Here is a 22,292-nt window from a genome sequence, read left to right as displayed (position 1 = left end):
CATTGCCAGTCTACATTTTATATCCTCTCTACTTCGACCATCATCAGTTATTTTGCTCCCCAAACAGCAAAACTCATTTACCACTTTAAGTGTCTCATTTCGTAATCTACTTTCCTCAGCATCACCCGACTTAATTCGACTACATTCCATTATCCTCGTTTTGATTTTGTTGATGTTCATCTTATACCCTCCTTTCAAGACACTGTCCATTCCGTTCAACTGCTCTTCCAAGTCCTTTGCTGTCTCTGACAGAATTACAACGTCATCGGCGAACCTCAACGTTTTTATTTGTTCTGCATGGATTATAATACCAACTCCGAATTTTTCTTTTGTTTCCTTTACTGCTTGCTCAATATACAGATTTAATAACATCGGGGAGAGGCTACAACCCTGCCTCACTCCCTTCCCAACCACTGCTTCCCTTTCATGTCCCTCGACTCTTATAACTGCCATCTGATTTCTGTACAAATTGTAAATAGCCTTTCGGTCCCTGTATTTTACCCCTGCCACCTTTAGAATTTGAAAGAGAGTATTCCAGTCAACATTGCCGAAAGCTTTCTCTAAGTCTACAAATGCTAGAAACGTAGGTTTGCCTTTCCTTAATCTATTTTCTAAGATAAGTCGTAGGGTCAGTATTGCCTCACGTGTTCCAAAATTTCTGCGGAATCCAAACTGATCTTCCCCGAGGTCGGCTTCTACCAGTTTTTCCATTCATCTGTAAAGAATTCGCGTTAGTATTTTGCAGCTGTGACTTATTAAACTGATAGTTCGGTAATTTTCGTATCTATCAACACCTGATTTCTTTAGGATTGGAATTATTATAGTCTTCTTGAAGTCCGAGAGTATTTCGCCTGTCTCATACATCTTGCTCACCAGATGGTAGAGTTTTGTTAGGACTGGTTCTCCCAAGGCTGTCAGTAGTTCTAATGGAATGTTGTCTACTCCCGGGGCCTTGTTTCGACTCAGGTCTTTCAGTGCTCTGTCAAACTCTTCACGCAGTATCATATCTCCCATTTCATCTTCATCTATATCCTCTTCCATTTCTATAACACTGCCCTCAAGTATATCGCCCTTGTATAGGCTCTCTATATACTCCTTCCACCTTTCTGCTTTCCGTTCTTTGCCTAGAACTGAGTTTCCATCTGAGCTCTTGATATTCATATAAGTGGTTCTCTTTTCTCCAAAGGTCTGTTTAATTTTCCTGTAGGCAGTATCTATCTTAGCCCTAGTGAGACAAGTCTCTACAGCCTTATATTTGTCCTCTAGCCATGCCTCCGAACATACCCTTGCATTTATCACATTTAATGTACAAAGCAAGCACTTGTGAAACCAGCCTTCTGACTGGTTGATGCAGCTCGTCACAAATTTCTCTCCCTTGCTAATCTCTTCTTCTAAGAGTAGCAGTTGGACTCGGAAGTCCTCAGTTATCGGTACCCATGCGACAGCATGTGTTTTGCACAGTCCTTGGACTACGGACGATTTGTAGACCCAACCGAGGGATCGTCTTACTGTAACTATGCTACAGTATAGGGTCAAAGTCCGAATATTACACAGATCTTTCATCTTAGGCAAATTGAGCAAATCGGTTGGTTGTTTTTGCATAGTATGTGATCAATGCTGCACCTGCCCGGGGTTATGCTGCAGATTAAGCAGTTACGGCGGCAACTCACAACCAGACTGTCCACGTTCTAGCCTAACTAGAAACCTAGTTCCCAGATGCACTTGACATTGTTCTGTCACCACGACTAATACGAGGGGCACCAATAAGCACTGCAACACTCTCTATTTCCGAAAGCAGGTTGGTTTTACTCGGGATTCCAACACGCCATACTGTTCCCCATTTTGGCTAGAAGATCCTATTTTTCAACATAAATTGCGTTCATTGAGATGGTCTCCCGCCACCTTACGGGAAGACTCCGAGCTTCATGCCCGCATGGTACCAACCTACTTGGTAGCCATGCGGTCTGAGGCGCCTTGTCACGGCCTGAGCGGTTGTCCCAGTCGGAGGTTCGAGTCCTGCCTCGGGCATGGGTGTTTGTGTTGTCCTTAGCGTAAGTTAGTTTAAGTTAGGTTGAGTAGTACGTACGCTTAGGGACCGAGGACCTTACCACAAATTTCCAGTTTTTTTCCATTCTACTTGTCGACGTCGGAGCCACTGTTTAGCTGCGTTATTAAGAAAGAACTTGCCCCCTTCTAACAGCCGTGTACCGCAAGTGTCTAGAGGAACGGAAGGTTCCAAATGATTGGGAAAGAGCACAGGTAGTTTCAGTTTTCAAGAAGGATCGTATAGCAGATGTGCAAAACTATAGGCCTATATCTCTGACATCGATCTGTTGTAGAATTTTAGAACATGTTTTTTGCTCGCATATCGTGTCATTTCTGGAAACCCAGAATCTACTCCGTAGGAATCAAAATGGATTCCGGAAACAGCGATCATGTGAGACCCAACTCGCTTTATTTGTTCATGAGACGCAGAAAATATTAGATACAGGCTCCCAGGTAGATGCCATTTTCCTTGACTTCCGGAAGGCGTTCAATACAGTTCCTCACTGTCGCCTTATAAACAAAGTAAGAGCCTACGGAATATCAGACCAGCTATGTGGCTGGATTGAAGAGTTCTTAGCAAACAGAACACAGCATGTTGTTCTCAATGGAGAGACGTCTACAGACGTTAAAGTAGCCTCTGGCGTGCAACAGGGAAGTGTTATGGGACCATTGCTTTTCACAATATATATAAATGACCGCCCGCATCTCGTGGTCGTGCGGTAGCGTTCTCGCTTCCCACGCCCGGGTTCCCGGGTTCGATTCCCGGCGGGGTCAGGGATTTTCTCTGCCTCGTGATGGCTGGGTGTTGTGTGATGTCCTTAGGTTAGTTAGGTTTAAGTAGTTCTAAGTTCTAGGGGACTGATGACCTAAGATGTTAAGTCCCATAGTGCTCAGAGCCATTTGAACCATTTTTTGTAAATGACCAAGTAGATAGTGTCGGAAGTTCCATGCGGCTTCTCGCGGATGATGCTGTAGTATACATAGAAGTTGCAGCATTAGAAAATTGGAGCGAAATGCAGGAAGATCTGCAGCAGATAGGCACTTGGTGCAGGGAATGGCAACTGACCCTTAACATAGACAAATGTAATGTGTTACGAATACATAGAAAGAAGCATCCTTTATTGTATGATTATATGATAGCGGAACAAACACTGGTAGCAGTTACTTCTGTAAAATATCTGGGAGTTTGCGTACGGAACGATTTGAAGTGGAATGATCATATAAAATTAATTGTTGGCAAGGCGGGTGCCAGGTTGAGATTCATTGGGAGAGTCCTTAGAAAATGAAGTCCATCAACAAAGGAGATGGCTTACAAAACACTCGTTCGACCTATACTTGAGTACTGCTCATCAGGTCGGGTTGACAGAGGAGATAGAGAAGTTCCAAAGAAGAGTGGCGCGTTTCGTTACAGGGTTATTTGGTAAGCGTGATAGCGTTAAGGAGATGTTTAGCAGACTCTGCAAGAGAGGCACTCTGCAATGAGGTGTAGCTTGCTGTCCAGGTTTCGAGAGGGTGCGTTTCTGGATGAGGTACCGAATATATTGCTTCCCCCTACTTATACCTGCCGAGGAGATCACGAATGTAAAATTAGAGAGATTCGAGCGCGCACGGAGGCTTTCCGGCAGTCGTTCTTCCCGCGAACCATACGCGACTGGAACAGGAAAGGGAGGTAATGACAGTGGCACGTAAAGTGCCCTCCGCCACACACCGTTGGGTGGCTTACAGAGTATAAATGTAGATGTAGATGAACCTCCCCATCATCTACATACTGCTTCCCGCAGAGTGCATACTTCATTGGTGACACAGACCAATCCAGGTGTAGACTACTCTCAGTCGAATAAACGTAGAGAAAGTAATCTTCCGTGGCCTGTTGAATGAACCATCCAAATGTCACACGATAACATGGTATATTGAAACCGGCTGGAACTAAAATGAATGATGGACGGGTAGGTAGCTGAACCGAGCTTCTCCCGCACCCTGGTCAAATGACACTGTGCTACGTCACTCCCTTCTGCTAGCTGTCGTAACACCGGAACACGCAGTTGTGTGGAGCTGCGCGGACTCTATGCGCAACGGCGCAGGCGGCTGCAAGGCTCCGTGGCGGTCGTGCGGCGCCAAGAGAAAGGCGAGGCCCGTGACGTCACGCGCTCCGAGTACCACGCCCTTACTGCCGCGCACTGTGTCCGCAACACAGCGTGATTTTCTATTGTTTTGCACCAAGCAGTCCGTATACCGGGCACAGCATGTCACAAGACACTACCACGGGGATTTGCTAAACAATTATCGACATCTCACAGCAAAAACACGCACCAACAAAAGTTTGTTGATTTCGAAATTCATGCCACAGGAAACAAAAAACTCTCCGAAGCATGGATTTACGAAACCTGTTAAAAATTCCAGAAGTAGCTCCACAAAATTTTTCTCTGGTTATCTTCTACTTATTGTGCATGGTCTCTGAAGTACTCTCCTCCACAGTTGATAAACCGCTCCCAACACCGTTTCCATTTCCGGAAGCAGTCTTCGTATGCGTCTTGCTGGATCATGCGGAGCGCCGTCTGCGATTTTTCTTTATCTCGTCTGTCGTTGCTAATCTATGTCCTTTCAACGGGGGTTTGGACTTTGGAAATAAAAAAAAAATCTGCAGGGGCCAGGTCTGGAGAGTACGTAGGATGAGGCAGTACAGTGATTTCATTTTTTGTGTAATAGTCACGCATCACGTGGGTGCGTTATCGTGGTGCAAGAGCCATGAACTGTCTCGCCAAATTCCAGGCCGTTTCCTTCTCACATTTTCAAAATGGCTTTGAGCACTATGGGACTTAACTTCTAAGGTCATCAGTCCCATAGAACTTAGAACTACTTAAACCTAACTAACCTAAGGACATCACACGCATCCATGCCCGAGGCAGGATTCGAACCTGCGGCCGTACCCTCACATTTTCTCGCGGGCGTCGCAACTCATCACGATAGTACCATCGATTAACAGTTTGTCCCTGTCCCACGAATTCCCGAACTAATCCTTCAAAGTCAATGAAAACCACCAGCATGGCTTTGTCATTTTACCTGACCTCGCGAGCTTTTTTCGGTCTTGGAGTACCTTTCGCAACCCATCATGAGGATTAAACCTTGGTCTCAACATCATAACCGTAGATCCACGTCTCATCACCAGTTATGATTCTCTTAAGAAACACCTCGTTCTCACGTGTGCGGTCCAAAAGCTCATTACAGAGTGCGGGGCGGAGATCTTTCTGGTCTTGACTCGTGAACCCTGGGACGAACTTGGAGGCAACGCGATGCTCTGTCAGGATTTCATGACATAATCCAGCTGAAATTTTGCATTCTGCAATCTCTCGGACAGTCAGTCTTCGATTGGTACGCACAATTTCATTGACCTTCTTGATAAGAGCGTCGTCAGTAGACGCCAAAGGGCGTCTTGAACGAGGGTCATCTTCAACTTCCGGCCATTTTTAAACTATGTGAAGCATTCGTAACACTTAGTATGACTTAAGCACTCATCGCCGTAGGCTTCCTGCATCATTTGGTGTGTCTCTGTAAAGGTTTTCTTGGGTTTCGTTGGACATTTAATGCAGACGCGCTGCTCCTTTAATACTGCCATCCCGAAATTTGCGAACAGTCCGACACATCCTTCTACTCAATACAGCACTGAAGAATAACAAACAGATATAGAACAATGAAACTTCCAGCAGTTACATATTAAACACAGGAGTGCACAGAGATACCAGCCGCATTTCGCTTCAACACACCATTGGCACGAAATGACGAATCATCCGGAATTTTTTGAGCTGACCTCGTACATTCGTTTTGAATGTACACATTCTAAACGAATATATATATATATTCAGAACAATACGGCGACTAGACTGGTATGCAGGTAGGCAAAAGAAAGCGTGCAGTGTTTGCTTATTTCGTTTGCAAATACATTAAGAAACGCAACAACTGGTTAGTTCACGGCTGCAGCCACCCATAAAAACCAAAGCCTATGCGATGAGGCTTACAGTACCGCCTAATCTGTTCTTATTTTGTCGTAAGACAGTATGCCGGAACTTTCCTTTCCTACAAGAAACGGAGCTTTAACTACCCAAGTCGTGTCGGGAGGTCTGTGGAGTGCGCATTTGGAATTCTAACGAATAAACGGAGACTGTTTCACAGGCATAGTCAGTGTTAAGCTGGATTTACTGTTAGCATTATCCAGTATTGCTACTGCCTTTCCAGAGATGGTTTTAACTTTGGAGATTCTTCAAGTATACAGAGGCTGTGTAATCTGGACAATGAAATCTCATCAACACAAGGCAGATGTTCACTTAGCAATGGAAGTAATATTTTCACTGATTGCTTTATAGACAATGTTGGAAAAGTACCATGGCAAGACAAATCCATGTAAATGTAGTCGGTTACAATCGTAGTCAATTTATCGCCTAGCCTGAAAGACTGTTTAATTTATTTCAGTTCATAAATGTATGTAATTTCGCATTTTATAGCGTAGATTACACTGAAGTTTCGAAAGAAATTTATTTTAAACTGTTATTAACTGTAGATATGCTCATTCAGCTGAATGGGATCACGCCAGGGAGCAAAGCATTGCTCCTTAGCGCTATGTAAAGTTTTGAATGACCACATTAGAGCAAAAACGCCACCACTAGAAAGCAAACAAAATTCTTTTTAACAGTGATATTTACATCTTTTTTCTGTTGATCTCGGTCCGCAGGAAAATCATCACAAAACTGTTCATTCGCACAGTTGAAACTGTGCAACTCTGTTCTAATCCTTGAGCGACGCATCCCATATTTCAGGATATTTCTTCATCTCCATCTATATATACATCCACATGTAAGTACACACTCCGCGAGCCACCGTATGATGCGTGGCGGGAGGGACCCTTTATCACTCCTAGTCGTTTCCTATTTTATTCCACTAGCAAATAGAGCGAGGGATAAAGAACTGTCTAAATGCCTCAATACGAGCCATAATTTCTGTAACATTTTCTTCATGGTCCTTACGCGGAATGTTAAGTTCCCGGCAGTAGAATCGTTCTGCAGTCAACCTCAAATGTCGGTTCTCTAAATGTTCTCAATAGTGCTCCTCGGAAAGAACGTCGCCTTCCCTCCAGTGATCCAATTTGAGTTCCCAATGAATCTCCACAGTACTTACCTATTGTTCGAACCTACCGGCGCGCCTCTGAATTGCTTCGATGTCTTCCTTTAATCAGACCTGGTGCGGGTACCAAACACTCGAACATTCCCAGAATGAGATTTTCACCCCGCAGCGGAGTGTGCACTGATATGAAACTTCCTGGCAAGTTAAAACTGTGTGCCGGGCCGAGACTCGAAGGCGGGACCTTTGCCTTTGCGGGCAAGTGCTCTACCATCTGAGCTACCCAAGCACGACTCACGACCCGTCCTCACAGCTTCAGTTCTGCCAGTACCTCGTTTCCTACCTTCCAAACTTCACAGAAGCTGTTCTGCATACTTTGCAGAACTAGCACTCCTGGAAGAAAGGATATTGCGGAGACATGGCTTAGCCACAGCCTCGGGGATGTTTCCAGAATGAGATTTTCACTCTGGAGCGGAGTGTGCGCTGATACGAAACTTCCTGGCAAATTAAAACTGTGGTATTGGCAGAATTGAAGCTGTGCTTGGGTAGCTCAGATGGTAGAGCTCTTGTCCGCAGCTCGTGGTCGTGCGGTAGCGTTCTCGCTTCCCACGCACGGGTTCCCGGGTTCGATTCCCGACGGGGTCAGGGATTTTCTCTGCCTTGTGATGACTGGGTGTTGTGTGCTGTCCTTAGGTTAGTTAGGTCTAAGTAGTTCTAAGTTATAGGGGACTGATGACCATGGATGTTCAGTCCCATAGTGCTCAGAGCCATTTTTGGTAGAGCACTTGCCCTCGAAAGGCAAAGGTTCCGAGTTCGAGTCTCGGCCCGGTACACAGTTTTAATTTGCCAGGAAGTTTCACTCGAACATTACTCAACAATGGGTCGTACTAGTGTCCTGTGTACGGTCTTCTTTACAGACGAACCACACTTTCTTAAAATTCTCCCAATAAACCTAAGTCGACCATTCACCTTCTATATTAGAATTCTTACGTGCTCATTTCGTTTCATACTGTTTTGCGACGTTACGCCTAGATTTTTAATCAACGCTACCGTGTCAAGCAGCATACTACGAATACTGTATTCTAACGTTATTGGTTTGTTTTTCCTACTCATCTACATTACCTAACATTTTTCCCATTTAGATGTTGCTGCCAATCATCACACCAACTACGAATTTTGTCGAAGTCATCTTGTATCCCGCAGACTGCTGCTTACCCTCTCCGCCAGATCATTTAGATAGATAGTAAACATCAGCAGTCCTATTACGCTTCCCTGGGCACTCCTGAATATACTCTTGCCTCTGATGAACAAATTCCATGTTCAAAATGGCTGCATCCATGGTGGTTGGCGAATACAACTCTCTCGCGCGTTCCCGCCGCAAGTTCGTAGCGACACTGACGTAGTATACGAGCATTCATTGTTTCACAAGCATTCCGAGATAATGAAGGTGCGAGCTCGCGACAATATTACGTTCGTAGAGTTTTTGTTTTGCATGGTGGTGTTACGGATGCTATGGGTTTATTTGTCAACTGTCATTTTTTGTTTGTAGTGCACTGTTGCTGTTTGAGTGTACACATTGCCATTTTCTCATTTGATAATAGTGAGTGAAGCTGTGGACGTTAGATACTGGAGTGCCAAGTGGAGAAATCGAAACATTTCCGATATATTCTGCTGTTCGAATTCAATAGAGGGGTGACAGCAGAGGAGAAAGCCAGAAACATTGGCGCCGTTTATGGGGATAATGCCATCAGACAGAAGCACTCCGTCATCAGGCCACATGTGGCCTACCGGGACCATCCGACCGCCGTGTCATCCTCAGGTGAGGATGCGGATAGGAGGGGCGTGTGGTCAGCAGACCGCTCTCCCAGTCGTTATGATGGTTTTCTGTGACCGGAGCCGCTACTATTCGGTCGAGTAGCTCCTCAATTGGCATCACGAGGCTGAGTGTACCCCGAAAAATGGCAACGGCTCATGCCGGCCCGGATGGTCACCCATCCAAGTGCCGGCCACGCCCGACAGCGCTTAACTTCGGTGATCTGACGGGAACCGGTGTATCCATTGCGGCAATGCCGTTGCCCATCAGACAGAGCACGGCAAGAAATGGGTTCCTAAGGAGGACTGTTTCGACATCAGTGACTCTCCACATTCAGGAAGACCTTCGGGGATTGATGAAGATCGTTTCAACGCATTAATCCACAAAGACCCACGTGTGTACTCGAAAACCGGAAAATGTGATGAACTGCTATCATTCCACCATCGTACGACATGCGATGGTGAAGGTTCAAAAATGGTTCAAATGGTTCTGAGCACTATGGGACTTAACATCTGAGGCCATCAGTCCCCTATAACTCGGAACTACTTAAACCTAAATAACCTAAGGACATCACACACATCCATGCGCGAGGCAGGATTCGAACCTGCGACCGTAGCGGTCTCGCGGTTCCAGACTGAAGCGCCTAGAACCACTCAGCCAGGTGAAGGTTCAAATGTGGGCGTATGGGTACCGCATACTCCAAGCCACAATCACAAAAATCAGTAAGTAGCCGATAAGTGTATGTCTGCTTGCTCGCCATCAATTGGCTCTTGGACAACACCGACCTTTCTTCTCCAGTATCGTTATTGGTGACGAGAAATTCTGTCTTTATGCTCAAGCAAGGAAAGCAAAACAATGGTTGAACCCAAAAAAAGCAGCAATTCTCCTACAAAGAGCTGCGCGCAATCAAAAAGTATAATGTTATGCATCTTGTGGAACAGCGAAGGTGTGGTGTCCTTCCCCGAGGTGTAAACATCACTGCTCATATTTATTGTCAACACCTGAGACAACTCGCAAACTCAATCCAAGAACGACGACCAGGAAGACGGCGGGAAGTGATGCTACTCCACGCTAATGCCCTCTCGCATTCTGCCAGACTGACAAAGAAAGAAGAGTTGGGTTGGGATGTCACTCCGCACTTACTTTATTCATCTGATATTGCGACCTCAGATTTTGACCTTTTCTCCTCTCTATCGAACATCTTTCAAGAACCGCCTTTCCGGGTGAAAATACTCTCCGAACATGTCTCGACGAGTTATTCGCCAAAAAATCACGTGATTATTACAGTCGCGGAATCGGAAAGTTCCGCAGCGTTCGCAGACTGTTGTAAATAGCAAAGGAGAGTTTGTTATTGATGACTTAAGTCTCTGTTAAGTGTACCTGTCGTGTTTATTAAACTTACGGAAAAACGCTACGAACCTGTGCACCAACACAATAAATCGTTCTTCTTCATCGAACCAGTGTGTCTTAAGCAGTTATCAGTTGTATCTGTAGGAGCGATTACTTAATATTACGCTGAAAAAAAATGGCTCTGAGCACTATGGGACTTAACATCTGAGGTCATCAGTCCCCTAGAACTTAGACCTACTTAAACCTAACTAACCTAAGGACATCACACACATCCATGCCCGAGGCAGGATTCGAACCTGCGACCGTAGCGGTCTCGCGGTTCCAGATTGTAGCGCTTAGAACCACTCGGTCACCGTGGCCGGCATTACGCTGAAAGTCGATGTTTTTGGCTGTCATTGTTTTTCAGGCTGATTATAAGAGTAATATCTACTGCATGACGGAAGAGACGCAGATATTCAGCATTACGGCTACCGCGATGACCTAACCTTGCCCTTGGGAAATAAATCAGCGGGTCAAAGTGGCAACCGCGATGCCGTATACTGGCAGCGAGAGGTGGACGGTAGTGGGCGGAAGTGGCGGCGGGTTCACTGCGACGCCGCGTAATCTGTTTAATGTGGCTGACCCGCGTTTATTGCCGCGCGCCGGAGTCAGGTAATCGCTTTCGCGAATGCCAAAGTGCGCGCGCCGTCCGTTTTAACAGCGCGTCCGCTCGGCGCACGTTACGCGAAGAGACCGGGCCGGTAGGGTTCTGTCGGCGACAGAGTGGCACAGACGCGTCCGCTGCCGTTGCCACTGATTGCGGTTGAGCTGTTGACCTCTGCAGCTTCCGGAGGCATCACGAGTGCCAATAAACATTTGGCCTCGGATGGGCAGATTTGTTCTGCCGGTATGACAGCAAGTCTTTCCACAGAGGAAGCGAATCGCACGGACACGAATGTCTGCGCCCTCATCCACAAACCACAAACACACACACACGCACACACACACACACACACACACACACACACACACACACACACAGATATGGTGTCCTATAAACTGCGTCCAATGAAATTTGTACCCAGAAAAGATCGACGAAAGGTCCACCGATCCGCTTGTCCGAATTCTGCAACTTCCCCGGCGAGTAGAACAGCCGAGGGTTTTAACGTGCTGTTGCACCGTGTATTAACTACAGGTGAAGAGAACCGGGAATGGTCGAGCAAGAACTGTAATTTTTTTTATGTTAGGGATTGAAAAACCATGAAATCAAGATCGCCTTGGAACGTTTATTCCTTTGGTGGATTGCTAGTTTCGGCTTATAATCTAGCCATCTTCAGATCATAACACATTCTTGATTAGTATTGGTGCTAATGTGGCTTCACACATTGTTAAAATCATTCTTAAAATGACAACGTCCTTACATGACATTGTAAAAAGTAGCGTTTCATCGCTCGTGGCGAATTATTTGAACGATGATCATAAAGCAAAGGCATTATGCGGTTAAAACTTTTACTAAATTTTAAGAGCATAACGCATTTGTTTTATGGCCATCGTTCCATTACACAGCCCACGAACGATGAAAAGCTGTTTCTAACCATGTCATGTATGGATGTCGTCATTTTAAGAAAGATTGTAACGATCTGCGAAACCATAATGGCATCAGCACTAATCAGGAATATTTTGTGATCTGAAGATGGCTAGAGTGTTAGCCGAAACTAGTAATCCATCCAAATAAGGATGTTTTCATGTGAGATGTTGACTTCATGGTTTTTCAGTCCCTAACATAAGCTAAAAATTTACACAAAATCTCCTGGTTGACAATGTCAACAAACTTGAAAGAACTGTAATGCCAAAACTTGTAGAATCAGAAGTGATCATAAATTATTTCATTTTCTATGTGATGCAATTATAAATTTTTTTGTCTTGCCTTGAAACACTACAATGGGAAATATAAAAACAAAATTAATTTTTTCTAAAGATTCCGTTGTGGCGTAATATCGATGACACTGCGAAAGAGACTGATAACTGTCTCCTTTGTTAGGTAAGAATGTAAAAGCCAACAAACAGATGTCTGTTTTATTCTTTGAGTTCCAACGCCTGCATGAGTACTACACAGGAGAACCAATCAAATGAAAACCGTTTCATCGTGAATTTAAAGCTAACCTGATACGCATCTTCATGTTGGAGCTACTAGCGCCACTCTTATGCGACTGGCGCAAAATTTGAACAGACGTCATTTTTCAGATGTAGAAACACGCCTACCAACTTCAGCTGATGTCGGACAACTTCTTGGTGTCGCGATTTTTTCTCCGTCAGTGTAGATAAATTGCCTCTTTTACCTTTGACGTCAGTGGGCGAATTGCGCACAGGCAACCTGTCAGCCCCAGTGTACTGTAGCTACTTCGCATCGCGTGTCATTCGTCAAGAGTGACACGTTTTCGACGTCACATCTAGGAGGCGGTCTGTTGTAATTCGACTCGGCAACGTACGTCAGGCCAGTACTGGCACGGCGTTAACACGAGTTGTTCGACGCGACGTGCGCGTAACTGCACCTGACTGTTCCGCATGACGTACGCAGCCGACAGCCATAACGAAACACGCGCGCCGACCCCCACTGATCTGTTGGGGGGTCCGAATGAAGCGTTGACAGCGAGCATTGCGGCGCGTGAGTTACGACGCGTCAGTGGCGCCGCTCTGGTGGCCGTCGACTGCTGTCAGCGGCGCCAAAAATACGGCGTCGCAGCGCACCCGGGTATTACTTGCCGGGTATTTATCCTGCGGCGTTGCCGGCGGCCGGGACGCTATCAATCAGACGTCGCCCGTCGCCGAATCGGCGCAACGCGTCCGGCGCCGTGAAAAACTGCCCGGGTTCTCTTCCGTCTGGAGTCAGACACCTGTTCTCGCGAAACGAGCAGGCCGGAGCAGCACGTTCAGCGGCCGGTCTGGTAAGCGGGAGAACACAGATTTCGTCACAGAACTTGTCACCCTTCCTGATTCACGGAGGGTATAGGAATGTGTGAGATTAAAATCTTCTCCGGTTTTAAGCCACGTCATATGTCTTCTAAACGATCGACGTTTGATCTCTCGGCTGGGATCTTCTTCAGTATGTTGTGGTGCCCCCTGTAGATCGAGTACTGTCAGTACCGCGTTCTCTAATAAAGGGGAGTTTTCCCATGCTTGTGGTGCAGGAGTGGGATTATTGGCTAAAAATACTGTGGCTTCCATTGGTGGGCCACCGTCTTTAAGTAGTAAGTGAAATATTCCCGCTCCAGTGCCGAAGAAGGGTGCTATTGGCTAAATCTCTTGTGGCTACCAATGGTGGGTGAACATCATTGTTTGGAAAGGAAAGTATCCCGCACTAATGCTGGAGGAGAATTATTGGTTAAAATTCCTCCTGCTGCTATTAGTGGGTGATTATCATTGGCTAGAGAAATGTCTCTAAGCACTATGGCATTTGACATCTGAGGTCATCAGTCCCCAAGGCTTAGAACTACTTAAACCTAACTAACCTAAAGACATCACACACACAATCATGCCCGAGGCAGGATTCGAACCTGCGACCGTAGTAGCCGCGTGGTTCCGGACTGAAGCGCCTAGAAACGCTCGGTCACCGCGGCTGGCCATTGGCTAGAAGCGAAACGTGCAGAACATGAGGGGAAATATTTATTCAAAATACACTCCTGGAAATGGAAAAAAGAACACATTGACACCGGTGTGTCAGACCCACCATACTTGTTCCGGACACTGCGAGATGGCTGTACAAGCAATGATCACACGCACGGCACAGCGGACACACCAGGAACCACGGTGTTGGCCGTCGAATGGCGCTAGCTGCGCAGCATTTGTGCACCGCCGCCGTCAGTGTCAGCCAGTTTGCCGTGGCATACGGAGCTCCATCGCAGTCTTTAACACTGGTAGCATGCCGCGACAGCGTGGACGTGAACCGTATGTGCAGTTGACGGACTTTGAGCCAGGGCGTATAGTGGGCATGCGGGAGTCCGGGTGGACGTACCGCCGAATTGCTCAACACGTGGGGCGTGAGGTCTCCACAGTACATCGATGTTGTCGCCAGTGGTCGGCGGAAGGTGCACGTGCCCGTCGACCTGGGACCGGACCGCAGCGACGCACGGATGCACGCCAAGACCGTAGGATCCTACGCAGTGCCGTAGGGGACCGCACCGCCACTTCCCAGCAAATTAGGGACACTGTTGCTCCTGGGGTATCGGCGAGGACCATTCGCAACCATCTCCATGAAGCTGGGCTACGGTCCCGCACACCGTTAGGCCGTCTTCCGCTCACGCCCCAACATCGTGCAGCCCGCCTCCAGTGGTGTCGCGACAGGCGTGAATGGAGGGACGAATGGAGACGTGTCGTCTTCAGCGATGAGAGTCGCTTCTGCCTTGGTGCCAATGATGGTCGTATGCGTGTTTGGCGCTGTGCAGGTGAGCGCCACAATCAGGACTGCATACGACCGAGGCACACAGGGCCAACACCCGGCATCATGGTGTGGGGAGCGATCTCCTACACTGGCCGTACACCACTGGTGATCGTCGAGGGGACACTGAATAGTGCACAGTACATCCAAACCGTCATCCAACCCATCGTTCTACCATTCCTAGACCGGCAAGGGAACTTGCTGTTCCAACAGGACAATGCACGTCCGCATGTATCCCGTGCCACTCAACGTGCTCTAGAAGGTGTAAGTCAACTACCTTGGCCAGCAAGATCTCCGGATCTGTCCCCCATTGAGCATGTTTGGGACTGGATGAAGCGTCGTCTCACGCGGTCTGCACGTCCAGCACGAACACTGGTCCAACTGAGGCGCCAGGTGGAAATGGCATGGCAAGCCGTTCCGCAGGACTACATCCAGCATCTCTACGATCGTCTCCATGGGAGAATAGCAGCCTGCATTGCTGCGAAAGGTGGATATACACTGTACTAGTGCCGACATTGTGCATGCTCTGTTGCCTGTGTCTATGTGCCTGTGGTTCTGTCAGTGTGATCATGTGATGTATCTGACCCCAGGAATGTGTCAATAAAGTTTCCCCTTCCTGGGACAATGAATTCATGGTGTTCTTATTTCAATTTCCAGGAGTGTATTATTCTCCGCAGAGGTAGCTCGCTCGCACGCCGTGGCCGCGTATTCACTTCCTTGATGAGGGAAGCCTACAGACACCCCCCCCCCCCCCTATTGAAGTTACACGCATTTTTTGAAATTTCAATCGCTTCTCCGATTTTTCTTCTATAAATGTTGGTTTCCTTAGCCGGCACACGTACGTTATTGAAATCGGTGTCAACGGCACAGCTATCATAACGTTCCACTACTGCCAATTTTATACTTTGTTTTAGCCGCGTCTGGCGTTCGTGTTCCTTAATATGTTCTTTAACTGTCCTCCCCGTTTCGCCTATATGCGCTTTGCCGCAGCCATATGTCATTTCATAAACGCCCACAGCGTGGTGGCAATCGGGCGCAACCGTTTTCTCGAGGGAAAAGTCTTTTGTCTTGTTTCTAGTGAAAAACGTGGTTGGTTGGTTCATTTGGAGGGGGGGGGGGGGGGGGATGGAGAGCAAACAGCAAGGTCATCACGGAAAGTCTAAATCAGGATGGCCGGAAGCAGATTTGAACCGTCGTCCTCCCGAATGTAAGTCCAGTGTGCTAACCACTGCGCCACCTCACTCGCTGAAGAAAGTGTTCTGAAATACCATTTTTCCTTAGAATTCCGCTTATACAGTCAACGACCCCAGAAACAAACAGTAACTTAACAGAGTAAGAAGGTCGTTCCTCGTCATTCCTATCAGCATAATTAATATTTCGCGTAAAAGCCCTGCCTATGGACAAACTGTCATAGCCATTGATCTTCATTGTCTTATTTAAAAAAACCGACTGCGATTCCAAGCTGATACGGAAGGCACGCGATGACAGAGAGCTGAGAACTGTCTGCTTCTGGACTGGGTGGTAGTGCGAAGTGCGTCTAAATATCGTTTTGTTTTAGTAGGCTTTCTGTAGACTCTGTGTCCTTGAGTGTTGTCGTCGAACTCACTCTAAACCTCCAAGGTAAAACTGATTTTGGGTGAATTCCATTTTAGAAATTTTGGAACTCATAAGCCCTTCTTCGCTGTGTGGCCATATAACAAAAGTGTCATTCACGCAGCAAAGCCAACAAGAAGGTTTCACTACTTGATACCTATTGTTCAAAATGTTTTATAAAACATGGTATAACTGCAGAGCGTACGACCAATGAAGATCTGCAGCTACTGCTTTTGCTTGCTTGTACTCGTTGTTACAAGCTTCCTTCTCCACTGTCTTCTAGCCATCGTTGCCATCTGTCCATCTATCGCTGACTGTTGCAGGTCTTCGTAGAGGCCATCCGTCCACCTCTTCCTTGGTCTTCCCGGGTCTCCTACCTGACGGGATGGAATCCAGGATCTTCTGTGGCCACCTGTCTTCTTCCATCCGAGCCACATGTCCAGCCCACTGCATCTGATGACTCCTACTGTAATGCTATTTCAGCCCAGTTCATTTAGCTCATGGCTGTGTCCGATTCTACATTTACCCGTGTTTGCGTTCAGCACCGGACAAGAGATTCTCCGCAGCAATTTCAAATACGAGACGTCTATAAAGTCCTGCTTTCGGATGCTCCACGTCTCACAGCCATGTAGTACCACGCATTATATCGAGGTTTTAAAGAGCCGAACCTTGAACTAAAAAAAGAAATGGCTCTGAGCACTATGGGACATAACATCTGAGGTCATCAGTCCCCTAGAACTTAGAACTACTTAAACCTATCTAACCTAAGGACATTACACACATCCATGACAGAGGTAGGATTCGAACCTGCGACCGTAGCTATCGCGCTGTTCCAGACTGAAGCGCCTAGAACCGCTCGGCCACTCCGGCCGGTGAATCTTGAACTATCTTGTGAGTAACATGAACAGAACCAGTTATGTTAGGCAACAGATTGAAAAGCTTGTAAGGGTGTTGAGCTGAGAAATAATTTTTAAGAAAAATATTCTATAAGCTGCGTCGTCTCTGACTTAATTAGCATTGAAGTTAGCCAATCAGGCGGTTGCGAGGGAAAATTCAGATACGATTAGTGTTAGCTGTTGTCGTAGTGTAGTTGACAGCGCACGGGAAGAGCTCAGTCTTTGGCTGTCGTGTTCGACCCTTACTACCATCCCATGTCCAGTTTTTGTACCTCTCTCTTCTGCGGTTTTAGGAATCCAAACGAAGAACAGGTTTGGCGACACCGTCTCTGGCGGGCAGCCTGAATTTGCGCGAAAACATCAATGCTAGTTAACTCGGAAGCGGCGGAAGGTATCGAATTTTTTTCTTATCAGTTATTTGTTAGCACATCCACCCTGCAACACCCTTACAAGCTTTTCGGATTGTTTCTGACCGCCCTGTTTAAATAAAATATCATGAGGACACTAAAAACCAGATGAACAAGAAGAATTGTTGAGAAACTCTATACGCTGAAACAATAAATAGGATGTATCAAGCGAATTAGCGAGGACGTGGAAGAACTAGAAATAACCGTGACTATCTGCAAAACGAAAGGGAAACAAAAACTGAAAAACAATATAAGATTTAAACCGAAAATAGACATATCTGCTTGGCATTGATCAAGTGTGGTCGCGATCTACAGTGAAATACAGACGTAAAAATACAGAAGTAAAAATCTTCAACAGCCAAGGTCACTATTTAAAGTTTCATATCTGGTGAGCGGTGTCGTCAAATATCGGATCTCACGCAAATACATAACACGTACTGAGATATATTCCGCGAAATCCGGTTATGTTATCTTATATTTGCTGAAATGTCAACTTGGTAACTGTTGTTGTTGGTACAATGCAATGTTTGCTTTATTTATCGTTGCCATTGCTCTGCTTTGTATCAACGCTGCTAGCACTGTTTTGAGTTGTGAGTTACTCGGCGACTAAGAAGTTCAACTACGCCCAGCACTCTTGTGCTGTGATCACCATTGGGTACCTCCAGCCATAAACAGCTAATACTGCGGTTGCGTAGTAGACAAAATGTGGGGCGTCGAATGACGTAAAAGTCATTGGCCTTTTGTGACCTTTTGCTTGCAAGAGCAAATTAAGAAATTGAAAAGCATACCAACATTTATTTGTAAATCATGAAGCACAGACTAAAGTTTTACAAGCATATTAAAAGAATGAAACCAACCAGATGAACTAGACAAATTGTGGACTGTTGCTGCGCAGTGAAGCAAAATGCTGGAACTACCGAGAAAGAAACAGGAACAACACAAGTTCATAAACAAGACAAGAAAATTTTTAAGCAGAGAATTCACGACTGGACAGTTGACTTGGCAGAAGAAACGACGAATAATGCAGAGCACTGTATACCATGGAATGTAACCACGAGACACCAGATGGTGTTACTACAAAAAACGTTCATAGTGTTCGTAAGTTAAAACTGCAGTTCTTGCCACAATAACACTGAAATGTTTCCGTAGCAATTATCTAACAAAAAACGAAGTATGAAAACTATAAAACCTAATTTTTTCGTTGTGAATATGCTTCGATTTTCGGTAAATGAAGTATCATTGCAACTTGTAACTTATGACCAAATCAGAGGAAATGGAGATTCTGGCATCCACAGAAGATGCCTTTAATATAAAAGGCGAAACACGTCGAGCATATAAACGCAGCAAGCAGAAGGTGAAAATGTTCACAAATTTTACCAGTGAAATGACATCCAAACAATAATGGATTATTACGGTCTGATACTGATAAAGTATAAACGCCAATAGTTTTTCCCGGCATTGAGCTACGCCTGACACGAAAACTCTTAAAAGCTTCCTAGACGATGTACCTCGAAAACAAACTGTATACTGCCACCGACTAGAGGGATTGTTAATGGCTATTTTCTCTGCAGAGCTGTTGTTACCTCAGTGACTAGTGCTAGAAGATAAACCAACACAATAACGGGGACGACTGCCGAGAAACACTTGTGCCCTGCACGAAGTTTTATGAGAGCGTTATATTTTACAACAACGTATTCTCCAATATTGCGCTGTTTGTGTTTACGTGTTTGCTCGTAGCGTGACATGTAAATCTAAATTTTGCTTGCGGCCAGCGGTTACCAAATGCACTTTAAATTGATGGAACCATCTACACAGAAATAATTGTTTCACTTTCAAACGTTGCAGTAATTAACAATTAATTTATTCATTAATTACACGCTGCCGCAGCGTGTTGCAGACTGCATAACATGGCTGTGCGGTTTCCACTGACTTGGTCGACCGCCTACATGTTTAACGCCAATTACATTTCCACAGGAAGTTTTGATCATCAAAGCAACCGCGGTAGGTATTGTTGCTGCAATTCGAAAAAGTAGTGATATTAAGAATCAGACCGCACACTTCAGTTTTTAGCGTTTGAAGCGCTAGGGGAAATGGAAAGCATTCCTCTCAATACCGAAAATGTTATTGTCTGTAATTTTCTGAGAATAGTAAATTAGAGATGAAAAATTGTTTTATATATTCAGAATGAAGTGACTACCTTAGTTATCAGCACAAACAGATCCCAAAAGCAACTTATTTTCGGTCTGTTGTTGCCAATTTAACATCTAGAACAGCATAGTCAGTGACTAAATATTTGCTAAATCCTGCAAATGCTAAAAAAAGAAATCAGCAGTAAAAGAAATCATCCCGTTTCTGTATCGGTCGATCTCTCGGCATTGCGATTACAGTCACGAACAGAACTTTGAGCCGTGAATTAACAATACATCAACAGTCAAATCGTTGTTCGCAAACCAGGAAAAAGAAAACGATAAATATTCTAGCTTGTCCTGTGAACGAGTCCTTGTCGTTTTACCAGTCACTGCTAAAATTCTTGAAGACTGAACTGATGAAAAAGTACCTGTGTCTGACACTTCATTGGCGTATCACGCACACGATTGGCTTCCAGATGGAATAGTCGGAACTCCAGGTTACGTTATAAGTGTACCGTATCCCCCGCATTCTTCAAGTATTCAGACACAGTTATCGTGTGGTTTCCTAGGAGTTGTGAATCACAATGGTCCAACTAACGATAAACGAAGGAATGGGAAATACAAGTAAAGTCGAAGCATCGTTCCATAAAATTTCGGACGTGCAGCCGCATAAATTCAGCTTGTTCCTCTAATATTTCGGCTGAATACCGTCCAGCCATCTTCAGAGTGAGCCGAGGTGACTGACGCTCCAGCACTTTCTCCCTCCTTTTAAATTCGAGGACCGAACCACTGCATACGCATTAGAAGAAGAAGAAGCTGAATTTATGCGTCTGCGCGCCCGAAATTTTTACGGAAGCGTCTTCACGCCGCGGAAACATGAAGATGCACATAAAGTCGATATAGATTTTTTTTCTTTGGGAATCTCAAGGATTGTTTTACGACTATAGCGTAAAATTTGAGTTGCTGACAACGATAGTGTAAAGCGAAACAATGAAACACGTAGGCAACATCTACATTTAAATGACTATTCAGCAAATCACACGTAAGCGCTTCACAGAGGGTTCAAAGAACCACCGTCAGTCTGTATCTTGACCATATCACTCAAGGGAAACAGAAACACCAAAATCTTTCCGTGAGAGTTCTGACGTCTCTTATTTTATTAAGATGCTCATTTCTTCATTCTAGGTAGGACTTAACAGAATATTTCCACATTCGCCAGTGAAAATTGGTGATTAAAATTTCGTGAAAAGAAAAGACCTCGCCGCAACTAAAAAATGCCTTTTCAATACAATAAACTTTACCAACAGCCGTGCCGGCCGAAGTGGCCGTGCGGTTAAAGGCGCTGCAGTCTGGAACCGCAAGACCGCTACGGTCGCAGGTTCGAATCCTGCCTCGGGCATGGATGTTTGTGATGTCCTTAGGTTAGTTAGGTTTAACTAGTTCTAAGTTCTAGGGGACTAATGACCTCAGCAGTTGAGTCCCATAGTGCTCAGAGCCATTTTTTGAACCAACAGCCGTACACTTCAAGATATTTTATTTTATTCTGAAAGCAACCAGTTTCGGCAATTCCTTTTGCCATCTTCAGGCCCCATACGGTTTTTTGAAATCAACGAGCTTATCGTATAGAGCCATAAAACTGGATATCGTGAATTCCAATCGTTGTGCAGTTAATTCATACGAAAGCGTAACAGCTGTATATGAAAGCCTATGGTGTCTGAAGACGGCAAAATGAATTGCCGAAACTGGTTGCTTTCAGAGTAAAATAAAATTTCTTAAATTGTACGGGTGTTGGTCAAGTTTATTGAATTGAAAAGTAGGTACCCCTGGCCGTAATGGACCAAAAGAAATTAAAAAATACCTTTGTTTTAATGGTTTCCACTCCCACTCGCGTATCATATCCACAATACTATCTCCCCTTCTCCGTGATAATACAAAGCGAACTGCTCTTATTTGAAATTTTTCGGCGTCCTCCGTCAATCCTGTCTGGTAAGGATCCCATAGCGCGCAGCAATACGGTCATGTCCCTTATATGGCGGGAGGAGGGAACATGTAACGCGCACAGGAACATTGTCGAAACATGATAGTTTTGGCGGTCCTGGTGTTACAGTGTGAGGAAGCATAATGTTGCAAGGGCGTACTGATGGCCTTATCTTTGTGTATGTGTGAAATCTTATGGGACTTAAGCTTACACACTACTTAACCTAAATTATCCTAAGGACAAATAGACACGCCCATGCCCGATGGAGGACTCGAACCTCCGCCGGGACCAGCCGCACAGTCCATGACTGCAACGCAACCTTATCTTTGAACAGTGTAAACTCAACGTTGTTGTGCCATTGTACTCCTTCCTTCCTCATGTGCGCCATATCGACTCTCACTTCATTTTTACGGATGACAAAGTGCGACCGCGTCGAATTCCGCAGGTGAAGCTCTTGGAATATTTGGCGAATGGACTGGCCACCCCGTTCTTCCGACTTACATCCCATCGAGCAGAGCGTCCACATGCACCAGTTACCATGAAGCATTTGTCAACCG

At 45.6% G+C, this 22,292-nt stretch overlaps 1 pseudogene; it reads right to left on the bottom strand.

Moving 5' to 3' along the window:
- Positions 1–9,114: 9,114 nt before the first annotated feature.
- On the bottom strand, positions 9,115–9,232 carry LOC124803732 (annotated as a pseudogene).
- Positions 9,233–22,292: the final 13,060 nt, after the last annotated feature.

The sequence above is a fragment of the Schistocerca piceifrons genome, chromosome 6 (assembly GCF_021461385.2).
Source record: "Schistocerca piceifrons isolate TAMUIC-IGC-003096 chromosome 6, iqSchPice1.1, whole genome shotgun sequence".
NCBI lineage: Eukaryota > Metazoa > Arthropoda > Insecta > Orthoptera > Acrididae > Schistocerca > Schistocerca piceifrons.
This window is presented reverse-complemented; position numbering and strand designations above follow the sequence as displayed.